The sequence below is a fragment of the Ambystoma mexicanum genome, chromosome 9 (assembly GCF_040938575.1).
Source record: "Ambystoma mexicanum isolate Mex_15411 chromosome 9, UKY_AmexF1_1, whole genome shotgun sequence".
Lineage (NCBI taxonomy): Eukaryota > Metazoa > Chordata > Amphibia > Caudata > Ambystomatidae > Ambystoma > Ambystoma mexicanum.
In genome coordinates, this window is record NC_090931.1 from 667,293,273 (window position 1) to 667,309,418 (window position 16,146).

General features: G+C 48.7%; 1 protein-coding gene across 8 annotated transcripts in view; it reads right to left on the minus strand.

Annotated features, from left to right (window-relative positions):
- ALS2 (alsin Rho guanine nucleotide exchange factor ALS2) overlaps nt 1-16,146 on the minus strand; it is a 1,241,906-nt gene that overhangs the window by 567,382 nt on the left and 658,378 nt on the right. The gene's annotated exons all lie outside the window — the stretch shown is intronic.

The following is a 16,146-nucleotide window of genomic DNA, read 5'->3' on the forward strand; positions in this document are numbered from 1 at the left end:
CAAGTCCGAATGAAGTCTGACATTGCCAAACCATTCCATTCCAGTCTCGAGAGGATAGCTCAGGGGCAACGTACTCACCTTGGAAGCAAGATGACACGGAGCAACACAGGTTCGATCCCCGAGTCTGTGCTTAAAAACGCCTATGTATTAAGTGTGTTATAAATAACCTATCATATCATATCATGCCATAGCCAGAGCAATAGTCGGGAAATCTTCTGTTTCAATCAGAGCCCACATTACTTCCTGTTGGGGCAAGGGGGTGGAGGGGGTGGAGGGATACACACAGTAATTGCTATTAAATAAATTAGACGGAGGTATATTTATATTTTTTACGTTGTCTACACCATGGAACCTACCCCCATGCCAAATTTCAGGTTTGTAGCATGTTGGGAAGTATGCTGAACATTTCGAACACACACATTGCAGACCGCTTAAAAAACGCTTTCAAATAATGTGATAAATGTATATTTTATACTGTTTACATTGTCCACACCATGCAATATACCCATATGCCAAATTTTCAGGGAAGTATGCTGAACATTTCAAACAGAGACACACACATATCCACACATTTCCCTTTTATAGATCGATAGATAAATAGATAGATAGATAGATAGATAGATAGATAGATAGATAGATAGATAGATAGATAGATAGATAGATAGATAGATAGCTGGCCTACCTTTTCCTAATGTTATGAGGCATTCGGTACAAGCTTTAAGAACTCATTAAAAACACACCTGTTTTGTCAACATATTGGCTAAAAATCGGACTCCTCTTTGCGCTCTGTATTTCTGATTCTTGCCGTTTGTCTGTCCTTGTTACATGTGGGACCTGTCGCCTACAGCCATGTGGCGGATAACAAGAAATAAAATAAATAAATATATTACTAAGGTACTCGTGAGTAGTTGGTGAATGTCCAAAAGGAATAAGTCCCCTGTCCAAAACTAGCACTGACTGACCATCCCACTATTCTAAGCAAACTATGATCTGGAGAATGACTGCCTTTTCCTGATTGGTTTTTGCCGTTGTCTTCTTTCCGTCTTTTGTTAATATACAATTTTTAAAAAGTCTCTTGTTACTGTTATATTCCACTCTTTCCTTATTGAATAATGGGATAGTTCCCCCTCTTCCCATGGCAGTGATCGCCAAGCACTATTGATTTCTCTCTCAGGGTCTTCTGCGATTCTCTTTCTCACATTAATACAGTTCAAGTTCATTAGCTTTTGTTTCCAGTGTTCATCACTTATACTCGGACGAGTATTTCTGATGACATATGTCCCTTTTGACCTCCCGTTCTTCCCGTGCTCCCTGTTACCTTTACTGCTCCAGGCAAATGTCTCTGGGACCTGTATTGGCCTGAGACCTTCTCTATGTTCCTCTGCATGGTCGGTTTGGTTTTACTGCCATCCTCTTCTTGCAGTTCTCTTTCTCCTTCACATGGTCTCAGTACCTCCACAGGCAACCGGACAATTTGCTGCTGTTTGTGCTTGGTGGTATCGGCGTAGTTGGATGGGTAGTCTACCCGCAAAACAAAGGAGGTGATGGCTGGAAGATTTGGAATTAATCCTAACCTCTGGCATTGCTCTGGGCAACCCTCCAGACCATCGTTCTTCGCCTGCCAAGCCATTACAAAAGGGGAAAGACCATATGCAAATCAGGCTTAGTCCCACTGCAAAAGGAGCAGTCCAGCCCAAATTGCTTGGTTATATCCTTTCTTCATGAGACTGCAAGCTTCTTCAAACATGATTAAGCCTTGTTGGCCCTCACCAGTGAGAATTAGCTCGAGTCTCTAGGCCCAGCAGACACGGGACCCACGTCTGGGCATACCCGTCCCACTCGGGACCCTCTCCTGTTTGTAAAAGTATGTTTTTGTTTTGTCTTCAGCCAAGTCTCTGGATTTTATCCTGTTCTTCACCTCTGATAGTCCTATGTCTGCCACCATTGGGAATGGATTAGGGAGTTCCTCATAGGAACAGATTCCTTGTTTCCAAAAGGAAAGTCTCTCCTCGTGAGGTCCCACTTGCCCTAGACCCCCCAGGTAGGGTATTGCGTAGCAGGCTTACCTCCCTAGTCTCACAGGAGGGGGTCCTCCTTGGGGAGAAGAGACGAATACCTAGGATTCTTCACATTCCCCAAAACATAGCACATTTGTTTACTTTTGCAAATGACATATGGCGATAGCTGGAAATGTTATGCATCTAGGCCTACTTGAGGTAGGTCAAAGCTCTGTAAATGGAAGCAAGGGAATGAAAGTCTGAACATTCCATGAATTAGAGCTGGTGATATCACTAAGGCACGATGTCACTGACACCTCCAGACACATCAACATCAACTGGAGTCTACGGTATCACCTCCAGCTCCCACTAGCTGATGAAGATACTTCCTTGCATCAAAAGAGGAATTATCTTAAGTGGGGGGAGAAGGAACCAGACCGGCATTTGGCATCTCTGGAAGTGACACACAGTTGACAATACATTGAGCACACTTACTGGATGTGCCTAGCATCACCTCAGAGTGGCAAGCTATTTAGGGAGAGAGAAATTATAAGTTACTCACCGTAGTGACTAACTTACTCTTAGTCCATAGTCCCCTTTCCTCCATACTGCATGGGCGTCCCTTCCAAAAGACGGGAGACAGAACCTTTTTCACCAGAAAAAATCTTCTTCCCCTTTAAATTTAGAGGCGCACGGGGGTGCAGCCCAGGGAGCATGCGCTGCCCTGACTCTGCCCACCGGCACCACACCTCAGTCCCCATTGACGCGTCGACAATAGATTTAACATTGCCTAATGACACCAGTATTACTAGGGGGGAGGTTGGTGGGACGTATGGCTGAAAGGGGACTATGGACTAAGAGTATGTTAGTCACTAGAGTGAGTAACATAATTACTCTGATGTCCCGTCCCCTTTCCTCCATACTGCATGGGCGATTACAACTGAATGACGCACCAGGGTGGAGAGGAGACCCTCCTTAAGCAAATAGGTTCCTGAGAACCGCCTGTCCAAAAGCCACGTCAGATCTAGAGCCGGCATCCAAACAGTAATGCTTGCAGAAAGCCGAGGGAATGGCCCAAGTGGCCCCCCTCTTTATGACTTGCCAAGGGATATGGCGCTGGAATGTGATGGCCGTTGCCTTGGCCCTGACTGCATGGGCAAGCATGTTGGCCAGCAGCAGCTTGTGCTGGCCCTTGTACGCTTCTATGAGGGTCGAGACCATCCAGCAGGATATGACAGGATAGTCTTGAACCTCCGAAGGTGACGAACAGGGCGTCCGATTTGCAGAAGCCCTTGGTCCTGTCTAAGTAGAATTTCAGGGCACACCTAACATCCAGGCAGTGCAGCACTCTCTGTGCTTCGTCCGTAGGATCGGCAAAGAACGTAGCAAGGACTATTTCCTCGTTCAAGTGGAAAGCATACAGCACCTTAGGCAGAAATGCTGGGTGTGTCCGTAGGACTACTTTGTCTCTGTGAAAGGTAGTATGTGGCTCTGAGGCGATCAGCGCCTGGATTTTGCTGACTCTACGAGCCGAGGTGAGGCCGTCTAGCTAGACTGTCTTGATGGTGACCATCCTGATGTCCGCGGACGCCATTGGCTCAAACGGTTTGTGCGCCAGGGCGCCCAAGACTATGTTGAGGTCCCACATGGGGTGCAGCCTCTTGACGGGCGGGTAGAGTCTTGTGAACACCATCAAAGGTTTGGTGATGATAGGATTGGAGGAGGAGAAGATCCCCTCCTCCGAGTTCCTGTAAGCCCTGCTGCGAGGTAGGTATGGCAGGTATCCACCTGCACACCATATAGTGGGTGAGGTGCGCCGAGAAGGAGAGCACGTCGTCCAACGTACACGCCAGGGGTGCAATTTCCTTTGAGTCTGCCCAGTGGCAGAATCTGGTCCATTTACTTTTATACTGGGCCCTGGTATCTTGCTCCTTGCGCCCTGAATGATTTCCAGATTAGCCTGAGAAAGGCTGAGGTGCCGCAGCGTTACCTGCTCAGGTACCATGCTGTGAGGGCTAGTTTCTGTGGCGCGGTGTGGATGACCCTGCCCCACTGCTGGGCCAGAAGATGTGCTGGGCCCATCAGGAGGTGAATCGGAGGCATCTCCGAGAGGCTGAGCAGCTCCGAAAACCATGTCCTGGCCGGCCACCATGGAGTTATTAGAACGATGTTGAGTTGGCGAGACTCCTTGATCTTGCAAATCACTCTGTGTATCAGCAGAGTGGGTGGGAAGGCGTAAGCCTTCATGCCGTTCCACTGAAGCCGGAATGCGTCGCCCAGGGAGCCGGGGCCCTGTCCCTCCCAGGAGGTGAACTGAGGGCACTTCTTGTTGTGCCAGGTGGCAAAGAGATCCATCTGGGAATGACCCTACCTGTTGAAGATCTCGTGAATAACGAGATTGTTTAGTTGCCGCTCGTAATTGTCCACTCCCAACCTGCTGAGCCTGTCCGCCTCCAGATTGGATTCCTCCGGGAGGTGGACTGCTATGAGGTAGATGTTTTCCATGGCCCACTCCCACATGCTGATTGCCAGTCTGCAAAGAGGAGGGGTTCTGGTGCCTCCCTGCTTTTTGACGTAGTACATGCTGTTTGAGTGGTCCGTCTGGATGAGGACAACCTTGCCCCTGAGAAGTGGTAGGAATGCTGTGAGCGCTAGCCAGATGGCGTTCAGCTCTAACCAATTGATGTGGTATTCCTGCTCCTGTCTAGTCCAGATTCCGTGGACCGAGAGATCGTCCAGGGTGGCTGACCAGCCCTTGCGCAAGGAGTCTGTGGTGATGGTGGCCTGCGGGGTGGGCGGCCGAAAGGGCTTGCCCCTCGGCAGGTTGCAGTCCCTGGACCACCATGTTAGGTCCGGGTGGAGAGATGGAGAAACGTTAATCATCTCGGATTGGGAGCCCCGCTCCTGGTTCCATGAGGCCACAAAGTGCAGCTGGATCCTCCACATCCTCAATCTCGTGTGTGGAACGGCTAATAGGACCGCCGCCAAGAGACCCAGGAGATGCTGGTACCACCATGCCGAGGTCACTTCTCTGCAGAGGAAGTGGGTGGTGGCCCTCTTGATGTCCGAGATCTTGTCCTCCGACGGAAATAACTTCTCAGAGCATGTGTCCCAGATGAGGCCCAAGAATGTCAGAGTCTGCGTGGGGAGCAGCTGCGACTCTTGAGATTGAGCGAGAAGCCCAGATTGTGCAGTGTGTTCATAAGGGCATGGGAAGAGTGGTGAACCGCTTCTGGAGATGTAGCCCTGACGAGCCAGTCGTCGAGGTATGGGTAGATATGGGGGCCCTGTGCTCTGAGGAGTGCAGCCACCGTATTCATTAGCCTGGTAAAGACCCTGGGGCCCGAGTTGAGGCCAAAATGAAGGACCTTTTATTGAAAATGGTAGCCCATGATCCGGAACCGTAGGAAAGAACATTGGGGCTGCCAAATCGGAACGTACAGGTGCGCGTCCTTCAGATTCAGGGAGCACATCCAGTCTCCCTTGCACAATGTCTCTGCGATAAAAGCTGGCGTAACCATCTTGAATTTTTGTAGGGGTAAGGAGAGGTTGAGGGTGGAAAGGTCCAGCACAACTCTCAGGCCCACCTGGTTCTTCTTCTAAATGGCGAAAATCCTGGAGTAAAAGCCCAAGCCTCGCTGGGAGGCTGGGACTTCCTCCACTGCCTGGCTCTCTACGAGCGACCGGATCTCCGTCAGAAGAGTTGCTGTCCCAACTTGAGGGAGTGGAGGGGAGGAGGGAGGAGAGGCTGGGATGGGTAGGCGGGACCCTGTGGATACTACGGGAGGATCCATGGGTCCGGGAAATTCTGGCGCCAGAAATGTACATGGAGAGCAAGCCTGCCCTCACTGGAGACACGTGGACCCGAAGGGCTGTGTAATGCCTTCTTTCACTCTGAGGCTGTCGCGGAGGAGGGTGACTGGAAAAAGCCCTTACTCCCCCCACACCACCCTTTTGTTGCTTGCACCGGTTCTGAGACAGCAAGCGGTTCGGCTGGCGGGATCTCCGTTCCTGGAAGCCGTGGAACCCTCCATACGTACACCCCCTGTCGGAGCGCTGCTGTGAATGGGTGTATGACTTGGGCGTGGTCTTTGTCAGGATGGATAAAGACGGCTGTTTGTCAGCTGTTTTTCTTTTTGTCCAGCTCCTCGTCCATGGTGGAGTGGAAGAGGCTCCCCCACCTCTCGAACGGTAAATCTAATATGCGTTCCTCGATGTCCGGGTTCAATTTCGTGGCCCGGAGCCAGGCCGTCCTTATGTCCGTGGCGATACAGATGGCACGGCCAGAGGTGTCGATATGGACCTCGGTAGATTCCATGAGGTCATGCGCCACCAGCTTGGCCTCTGCCAGCCCCGCCTTAAAACGTGATTGGCTCTGCGTAGGGAGTTCCAAGAGGAAGTCTGCAATTTCCTGCCATAACCTCTGGTTAGCGGCGGCCAGCATGGCATCGGCATGGCTTGACAAAGGTGCAGGGACGCATTGGTATAGAGTTTCTTTCCGTACGCCTCGAAGGTCATCTCCTTGCCTAGTAGAGCCTCAGAGGAAGAGGCTGGGGACGGCTGAAGCTTGGAGTATAGCGATCACTGAGGAGTGTGGCTGAGGATGGGCCGAGAGCAAGAGTGTATCTCCCTCCATCTGCCTGTACTTGGCGTCCAGGCGTCAATTGACCCGCTGGACCGTGTGGGGCTTAAGCCAACCCTTCTTGGACAGGGAGACTACATCGGTCCGCAGAGGAATCCCCGTTTTGGCAGAGGGGCGACGTGTGAGGACTTCAGCCAGAACCCCTTCTACCGACTGCTCGACCTCGGGCTGGGGGAGGGGCCCAGGTATTCCGCCAGGCCAGCAAGACGTTTGTGGAAGGCCCTGGCTGAGGATGGCATGCCCGGATCCTCCGCATTATCTGTGTCCTGAGGATCAGGAGGATCCTGCAGAGGTGGAGGAGTAGTTGGAGCCAGAGGCTGGGGCACAGGGACCGCAGCCGGGGGCTGAGGAGACGGCGGAGGTTGGTACGGAACCACCTGAGGAGTTGGCTGGGCGCCGGGACCAGCCGCTGCACCGGGGCTAGGGTCATCGGTGGATGCGCTTGTGGTGCCACTAGCATAGTCGGGAGGACTTCCCTGATGGCGTCCTTGAGGATAACCCCCATCTGAGGTGACTTCATGAGGACGAGGAACCTCTCGAAAAAAAACCCTCTTCACTGGCCGAAGAGGTGACAGGGAGTGCTGACGGGATAGCCAGAAGCTGCTGGAGCCGCTGCGTACCCTGTCCATATGGATGCAGTGGGAAGCTACCCTGCGCAGTCGAGGGATAGGCTGTAGGCCACATACCTGGTTGAGGCCAGTTCCACCCTGACACTCGTTCTCGCCGAATTCCTGGAATGGAATCGGACTGGAGCCTCTGTCTGGCACGGCGGCCATCTTGTTGAGCTGCCTGCCACGTGCCTGCGACGTGTTGCTTGGCTCGTTGGGCCCGGCCTCCTCCAAGACTCCTGCGTGTGGATCACAAGGCCTATCCTCCTCCTGGGACCTAGGCCCGATAGGTGTAACACCCTCGACCAGGGGGTCGGTAGAGCTGCGTTTAGGCACCCCCTCGGACGAATTGACAGTACTAGAGCATAGCCCCTCGGATGATAATCCGGTACAAGAACCCACAGGTCCCTCAACACTATCACTGGGAGCATACGAGGATCCCTCCGCCCGAAGGCTGGTAGCTGCAGCTGCCTCGGTGCACGTGTTGGTACTAGGACCTGACGGGTCCCTACCGCGCGGAACAGTCATTGGGAACGAGTTTCCTTTGCAGGGTGCGATGGAGAATAGCGGCCCTACTTTGGGCTTGGCTCCAAGTTTCACAAAGTTCTTGAGGTCCTCTGGAGGTGACTTCTGGAAGATCTCCTTCCACGTGGCTAGTCTGTTCTGCAGCGCTTTCGACGACAGCGAGTAACACGCTGTACAAGCTTGCCAATCGTGGTCTGGGCCAAGGCAACGTAGGCAGAGGGTGTGGGGGTCTGAAGTTGGGAAGAGCCCGTTGCAGGATGGACACCTGCTGAACCCTGTGGAAGTCGACATACGCCGGGGAGCGTGACGCCTGAGGATTGAGTACCTGAATGATAAAAAGACAAAAAAAGACAAAGAGAAGAAGTATCTGTGCGTGGAATTACATGGCTGATGCCAAACCCAAGTTTGGTGAATTCGGCCCGTTCCCGTTGATGCGGAAAAGGGGACTGAGGTGTGGCGCCGGAGGGTGGCGTCAGGGCAGCGCATGCTCTCTGGGCCGCATCCCCGCGCACCTCTAAATTTAAAGGGGAAGAAGAATTTTTCTGGTGAAAAAGGTTCCGTCTCCCGCCCCTTGGAAGGGACGCCCATGCAGTATGGAGGAAAGGGGACGGGACTTAAGAGTATGGGATGCCAAATGCCAAAATGAATATGCTGGGTCAAAGTTGGAAAGCAGACACAATGCTCACCTTTTTACCAGAGGTTGGGTACGAGTGTAAGTAAAATCCTTCACTGTAAACACAACCCAGCAATTGCACTGATGTCGGGGATAATTGCTCCATTATAGTAATGGGCCCACCCTAGTTGGAACTTACTGCTGCAAAAATTCTAGGGCCGAGCATGAACAAGCTCCATCTCTATTGTTAGGAAAGACTTTCTTTTTGCTGCTTTCCTCCTATAGATTTCTATGGGACACCTTTTTGCTTTGTTTGGACTCCTGACCAGACGTTTTGGAGTAAGTGAAGCCATCTGATTTACTTCCCTTGTCTGTATGCTCGTTCCTGTGGGGAAACTGATCAGTCGGTCTCTCTTTATGAATTTCCTGTATTGTTACAACTTCACACATCACCAAACGTGAAGTGCAGGTAGGGCAATTTTGAATACTTACAACTTTTTCAATAGTGGTATTTTGGTTACAATTACAATTTGCCCAGCAGGGGCTGTTGGAAGCTGATATTTTTCAACTGTGTTTTATACTTTTTACTCATGCACCTATGCATTTACCGCAAACACCTACTAGGAGAGGCTAGTACTCTAAAATAGCCGTGCCGCGAGATTTTACCCTGTCCTTTGGCCATATTGTTCTTTGGCCTCATTCCTGCCTCTTGGTACTGGAATTGCCATATATGGGAAGCCCTTTCTCAGGGAAAGATGCTACTTTCTCTGGCAAAGGGGCAGTTTGTGTGCGAGTCCAGATGTGGGGACTGGTATTTATAGCTCCTCACACATTCTACTGGTGAATCGCCATGCTGCCATACAAATTTCGACCACACAGGCTTGATTTTGCCTGTAAAAGCCATTGGGCCTCATTACGAGTCCGGCGGTAACCGAGCTGGAAAAACCGGCAGGTTCCCGCCGGACTCGTATTACGATTCCGCCTCCGTGATTCCCGGAATTACCGGGGCATTACGACCCCGGTGACCCGGGAATTCCTGAGGTGGAATTGTGTAAGTCCCCGTTCCCATGGAGTCCATTTGGACTCCATGGGGATGGAGACAATGGAAACACTGGTTCTGTCTATAAGAGAGCCGGTGTTTCCATTTCCGCCTGCAGGCGGGTGGTGTTAAACCCGCCAGGTCAGACCTGGCGGGAGTGACACCTCCCGCCTGCAGGACTCTTAATCAGCGGGTCCGGAAAGAACGGTGGTGGCGGTTTTACCACCACCGTTCTTTCTGGACCGGCTGACTCATAATGATGCCCATTATCTTAGTTTTAATTATGTTGTCATGAAGTCCATTACATTTTGCATATACTCCAAGGGCTTTAAGCATACTTTGTAGGCCTTTCGGTGTGGCCCCACAAAAGTAGGTCAACTGCATAACGTAACAAGCACATTTTTTCGAACCCACTTAAACTAGATAATGACCGAAGCTATCAAATACACCTGCCAAGTCGGCAAGGTATACATTAAAAAGCATCAAGGAAACTATACAGCCATGCTTAACACCCCTACACATAGGGATTGATTCGGACAGTCTTCCTCGCGCATCTAAAAGTATTCCAATTCTAGTGTCTTTGTATAACAGCATAATCATGTTAAGCAAAACACATGGGCTGTTCCAGTCTGCCAGTTTGCTCCACAGCCTATTTCTCATTATCGTATCAAATGCTGCGCTGACATCTATGTATGCTCCATAGACTATAGTATGTCATCTGGTTCGCACGCATTCCACGGCTGATACCAAAATCAATAGGTTGTGTGTGGTACTGGAGTTCATAGGAAACCCTATCTGATTCAATGGTAAAATTCAATTTTCTACAACCCACTCATTCAACTCAAGCAGCAGTATTTTTGCGAATATTTTGCCTGGCATGTCTAGCATAGCTAACATCCTGTAGTTGGATGGGTTAGTCCAACAGCCTTTCTTATGAACGGGGAGAATGCGGCTCTAACTCTAGGTTGTAGGGAGTTTTCCACATTCCCCAATATGGCTAAAGATGATATGCAATGCTTGTGCCCACGCCCCAGGTGAAAGCTTAATCAGGCTATTACATGTACCATCTGGGCCTGCTGCAGGGAATTATTTAACTTCACGATTACCTTAGCTATATCTGCTATAGACAATGTATATCCCCATTTTACAAAAGGTATGGATATCTACGAGTGTACGGGTGTCATCGAAGCCAATTTTGACTCAACATGTCTATGCCATACGCCCTCAGGGACACTGTCTATGTATTCTTAACCACCTATGATATTCCCTTTTTGCTATTTTAATGTGCTCATTGATTTATGTCTTTGTGTATACACTGGATACAGCACTGTCAGGTGTATTGACCCATGTTCGAGTTATTATGCTGCAAAATTTGGTGCTGTGGGCTTAGAAAATCCAAGATGGCCGAAAAGCCCACATTTGCGCCAGAATCCAAGAAAACCGCGCAGTTTTGCGCACACCAAAATGGTCGCCTGACCTGCCACCCACCAGTGCGAGCATGATGGGCCACAAGCACCATGAGTGAAACGTGGTGCCGAAGGAAAAACAGCAGTGCCTGTTAGCTCAAAGAGCGCTTTGAAATCACCTTTGTTTCTCTGAATGCAAGCTCAAAATGCATATTCCAAAAATTGCAAGATAGTTAATACAGGAGACCATTGCCAGACCCTATCCTTTGGCTGCACACAGAGCGAAATCAGTGCAAAGGAATATGGTGCTGTTCAAAATCCGTTTTAATTGATGTCAAAAACTGTTAAAATCATGGGCTGAAAACCACCAAACAAAAATCCAACTTCTGGTTGGGTGTTCTACAGTACTCTACTGCAGAATCTGCATCAATACAATGTTAGCAAGGATCATATGCCATCAAGTAAAATCCCCTTTTTGAAATGCATGAATTCAAGACAGCTGCCAAAAAAATGGGTGCAGTACCAGTGTTTGACACTGACCGGCGCTAGCGATCTAAACCCTGACAGGAGACCGGTATTTCAGGAGCTGAAAAGGAACCTAAGCCAGCTGGGACTTCAAAGCCTTGCTGGTTAATGAGATTCTTAACACCTACTGTTCCCGGGCCCTATACTAGAAGGCAGTCTGATTTAATTAAAAGTTCAAGAGGCCTTCTGTCCATGGGAAGCCTTCACACCTCAGAACTCCACACAAGAAGGCAGGAAATCACAGGTTTCTGTTAACCAAATGCAGAGTGGCACCCTGGACTGATGCCCTGCTAGCAGGAAAAAACAGACAAAGGATGCCTTCAGCTGAATGGGATATGCTGATTTGAGATGTAATTGTCAACAGTTGCTCTGGGGAAGGCAAGACACATGATCTCTGAGTCAAGCCAAGTTCCCGGGGGCAGGGGCAAACAAATGGGTGCACTGAATTGAGAGCAAATGTATGTTTTATTAAATTGCTTATAAAATATTGTATTAAGCTGACAGAAATTTACAATTTGGGGATTCTTAATATGAGAAATGTACCCACAATTTGAGACTAAGCTCAACTCTGTGTGATGTTTTGAGACCGAACCCCGCGATTATTAATATTACAGACACTGTGTTTATCTCAGAAAATTGAAAACTTATTGTAATGTGCCCAGAGAGGGGGTGTACCTCCGGGGAAGATTTGATGCCGAACCGACCAAGGAAAAACCCACTAAAAGTGCAAAATGTTGTCATTTCTGAACCCAAGCTCACAGGAACATGGGGCCTGAACAGAGACCTGTCTTAATTCATCTGTCATGTGTATATGTAATATGAAGCACGTGTGTATCTGGGAAACCTGTTTGTTATGAAAAATTCATTTTCTAAGTAAAAGCAAAGGGGCGTTTCTTCAATAGATTGTAAAAGGGTAGCATCTCTCTGACTCACAACTCAGTTATCCAGTTAAAGGACAGAAAATCCTCTAGCCTATCAGGATCCTTAGTGGGTGGGCATAGAAAGTTAGCCTTCCCAACCATTTTCAAAAGACATAAAAAGAGCCACTGAGACCTAGGTGGGGACTGCTCTTTCCACTTTCTTGCGAAGCACTTTGACGGATGACTTCAAATTCAGGCAATATCCAGAGACCAGAACTTAGAAAACCAGACTTCAGATTCCAGAACTTTAAAGCAGAAGGCCTACTGCAAGCTAAAAGTATTCTCAGCTGGCCTTACAATTTTGCAAACTGATTTACCCAAGACTTCCAAGGGGCACATCAGAATAAAACAGCCGGGCTGTGCTGTTTGATTCTAGCCAAGAACCTTTGCTAGAACCAGAACCAGACCCAGAAAGCAGAGCTGTATCCAGAACCGCAGACCAGACCAGACCGCTGTGCAGTGCCAAGAACTTTTGCCAGAACTAGAGATCCAGACCAGCAGAGCAGAGCAGATAGCTGTGACTTCAGAACCACCCGCTAGAAGTCCAGTCTAAACCTGTTGACCAGATCTTGACGGCCTACTTCAAATTTATAGTGTGAGTATCCAGCCAGAACTGTGCAGAACCAATCTCTTAGTCTAAAATAATCTCATCCCATCCAGTTCAACCTATTTCGAACTGCATAGAAATCGTGTGTCCATTCTGTGATTTTAAACCTGTGAAAGTGTCATTTGTCATTTGAATCTTACTTTATTTCTGAGAATCTACCTCCACTAAATCGTCCGTATCTTTTGAACCGCACGTCCTAGGGGCGAGATTTAACTTTCATTTTAAAGCTAACAAACCCAAAACCGACTTTCTATTCCTTATAGTTTTTCCGTAATCGTGATCGACGCACTCAGAAAAAGTGCCGCGAATTGCAATTTGACTCAATTTCTCCACCTGTCAAAAATAGCTGTCTTTTGCTTGCAACTGCTGAAATTCGTTTTCAATCTGATAATCATTCCTGAATAATTGCTAGTGTTGACCTGAACCAATCTTAAATAGCTATCACCTACCCTGAATCTCCTATAGGGAATTAAAATCATTTTAGCATATTTTTCACTTCAATGCAAAGCACATTTAAAAGTATTTCTGCCTGTTCGGTTGCTCTAAGCTTGCTATGGGGGGAACTGGAATTTGTATTGCATATGATTGTATTCCTGAAAACTGTGTACTCTCCTTCCATCTCCTTATATTGCACAGGGGGGGAGTGAATTGTCAAAAGAAAAAGTGATCATATTATCTCTTGTTGAAACCATATCAGTTTATTTCTGTGCTGCATTCTTTTCCATCATTGCATTTCCTTGAAACCATAAAAGTATCCTCTGCTACCTTATCCTTTCTATACTAACTCCTCACTGATTGAAAAGAGTGTGCAATTGTAACATTACCCATTGTTGATCAACATGATATTCATAAGTGTGCTATCAAATATTAATTAATTCATAAAAGTGTGATATATATATTGTTTAATTTTTCAAATAAATCTTAATTTGCAAAACAAACCTACTTCTTGGCTCAGTGAGGTCAGGGGGATTCAAAGAGAGGGGCGTTATTCAAGGGTTTATCATCCAGATCTATGAACTTGCATTAAAAATATATAAATAAGGGCTTCCCTTGGGAATCCCAGACTAGGCACTGACTTAGTTGGAGTACTGAATTGAAGTCGCTTAACAGAGTGGGGGCTCGAGCCGGGACGTCTGGAATAGATCTACCACTTGTGCAGCTTAATACAGTGTGCTAACTGACAGGATACATAAATCCTGTTGGATCACCATGCTGTGTTACACTGTAAAAGCACCCCTCAAAAGAGGGACGCTCTAAGGAGACGGTCTGTTTTGCAAAATAAAATACTAACTTCTGTCAGTCAGAAAGGAAATCAATTTCCAGAATGACGACCTTGGTAGATATCAAAATAGCCAGAGAGCACCTCTTACATAAGCTATTTTGTGAGAGGCGAATGGACGGAACAGGACCAGACAGTGTGGTTGCAGGCAATCGCACCCAGATCACTGCAACGGGGTCAGACATATGGAGAGATCAGGTCCATTACATGTGGCCCCGAGTGAACTATATATGGGCCCTAAAGCCAAAGATGAGCACGACAAGATTGTCAGGATAGCGGCATATTTATATTTATATATGGGAGCCATACAGGACAAACGTGCTGAAGGCCAAGATCTGGCAAATAGGCAACAGATGGCATTAGAGAAGGCCCAATCTGACCTGGTCTCTTCTGAGCAGAGGCTGCACAGGAGCCAGGAGTCAGAAAATGAGAGTAGACAGTATCTCATTAAAATCAAAGAGGATATGGGTATCCTAGAACAGGAAAAGTCCGACCAGGATACCAGATTTCTGGCCTTGTAGAAGGAGTACCAAGAAGGTTTGGACTCCCTACTGCAGAGCCAGAAAAAGCTGGAGCAACAACTGGACTTCAATAGGGCATGCGCAGAGCAGGTAGTCACCCTGCAAGGCCACATAGATAGGGAGAAGGCAGAGAGCAACAAACTGATTCTGAAAGACTTGGATACCCAGACAGAATTTGAGGAAGAGCGCCAGAAAGCTGGTGCCCTTCAAAGGCAGAGGGACGACCTGGCGGCACAGAGGCAGGCTATTAGTCAGGAAAGGGACACCTTAGGCCAGGAAGTCTGCCACTTAAAAAGAAAAATGGAAGAAAATCACCTGGCCCTCCAGGGACTGGGTGACCTCCAAAAAGGACATCAAAACTTGTTAGAGCACAGCAGGAGGGCGGAAGATGCTCTGGCAAGAAAGGAGCAGGCCAGTAGGGATGGGACTCAGGAGGTAACCCTCCTGCAGCAAAGACTGGCCCAGTACTCCAAGACTAACCAGGAAGCACAGAGAGAATGAGGCTCTATGCCAGGACAATGATAGGCTCCAGCAACAGGTAGCTATGCAGGAGAGACTGATAGAGTCTAGTAAGGCCTTGACTGAGGAACTGAAAGCACAGGCTCTTGCATTGCAACAGGGAGCAGGGGCTGATAGAGATGAGGTTCGCTGGGAAAGGGAAACACCTGAGCATAACCTCAGGAGCCCTAGTACCAGAGGCCTTCACCTCTCCCAGTCCCTGGACTCTGCCACCCCCATGTCCCCTGGCGCACATGAGCACAGAGCCACAGGGATGGCAGATTACTATCCAGCCAAAGGTATGGGGCTCATAGGCCAGTACCACCCAGGAATGGATGGGCGGGCATCCGGGTATGGGCACCTAAGTACAGTGCAATTTAGTGGGGAACCCCAGGAGAGTAGGCCCACTAAGGGCATCCTGAAAACCTCTGCCCAGTTAGGTCAGTGGGGGGTACCCATCAAATCCGGACAGCAAGGAGGAATCTGAAGACTCCTCTGAACTCACAGGACACAGGAGACCAGGTCCCCACATTCTGCCAGCCATTCCCAGGCTTGCAGAATTCGGGAAAACCTGGAAGATCAGACGGGCACCTCTGGGAGCAGTGCGTCTGAGTCAGAGGATGAATGGACCAGGGTTGCCCGAACCAAAAAGGCCAATAAGGCAAAAAGGGCCTTGCTTAAGGACCCCTTAAAACAGATGAAGGCAATAAGGAGTTTCATCCCTTATCACAAGAACGCCAAGTATTCTGTTTGGGAACACTTGGAGCTTTACGAGCAAATGACGGATGGAGACTTTCCATTTGAAAGACAGCAGTAGCTGCATGCAGTACGTCAAATGGACATTCTCCCCAGAATACTCCAGTTTCTTTGCGGGGCTGGAGGACCAAAATCATGCAAGATGGTCCACCTGCAGGGCGGCCATCTTAAAGCACTTCTCTGTTCACCGGAATCCCCAAGAGGCTCGCA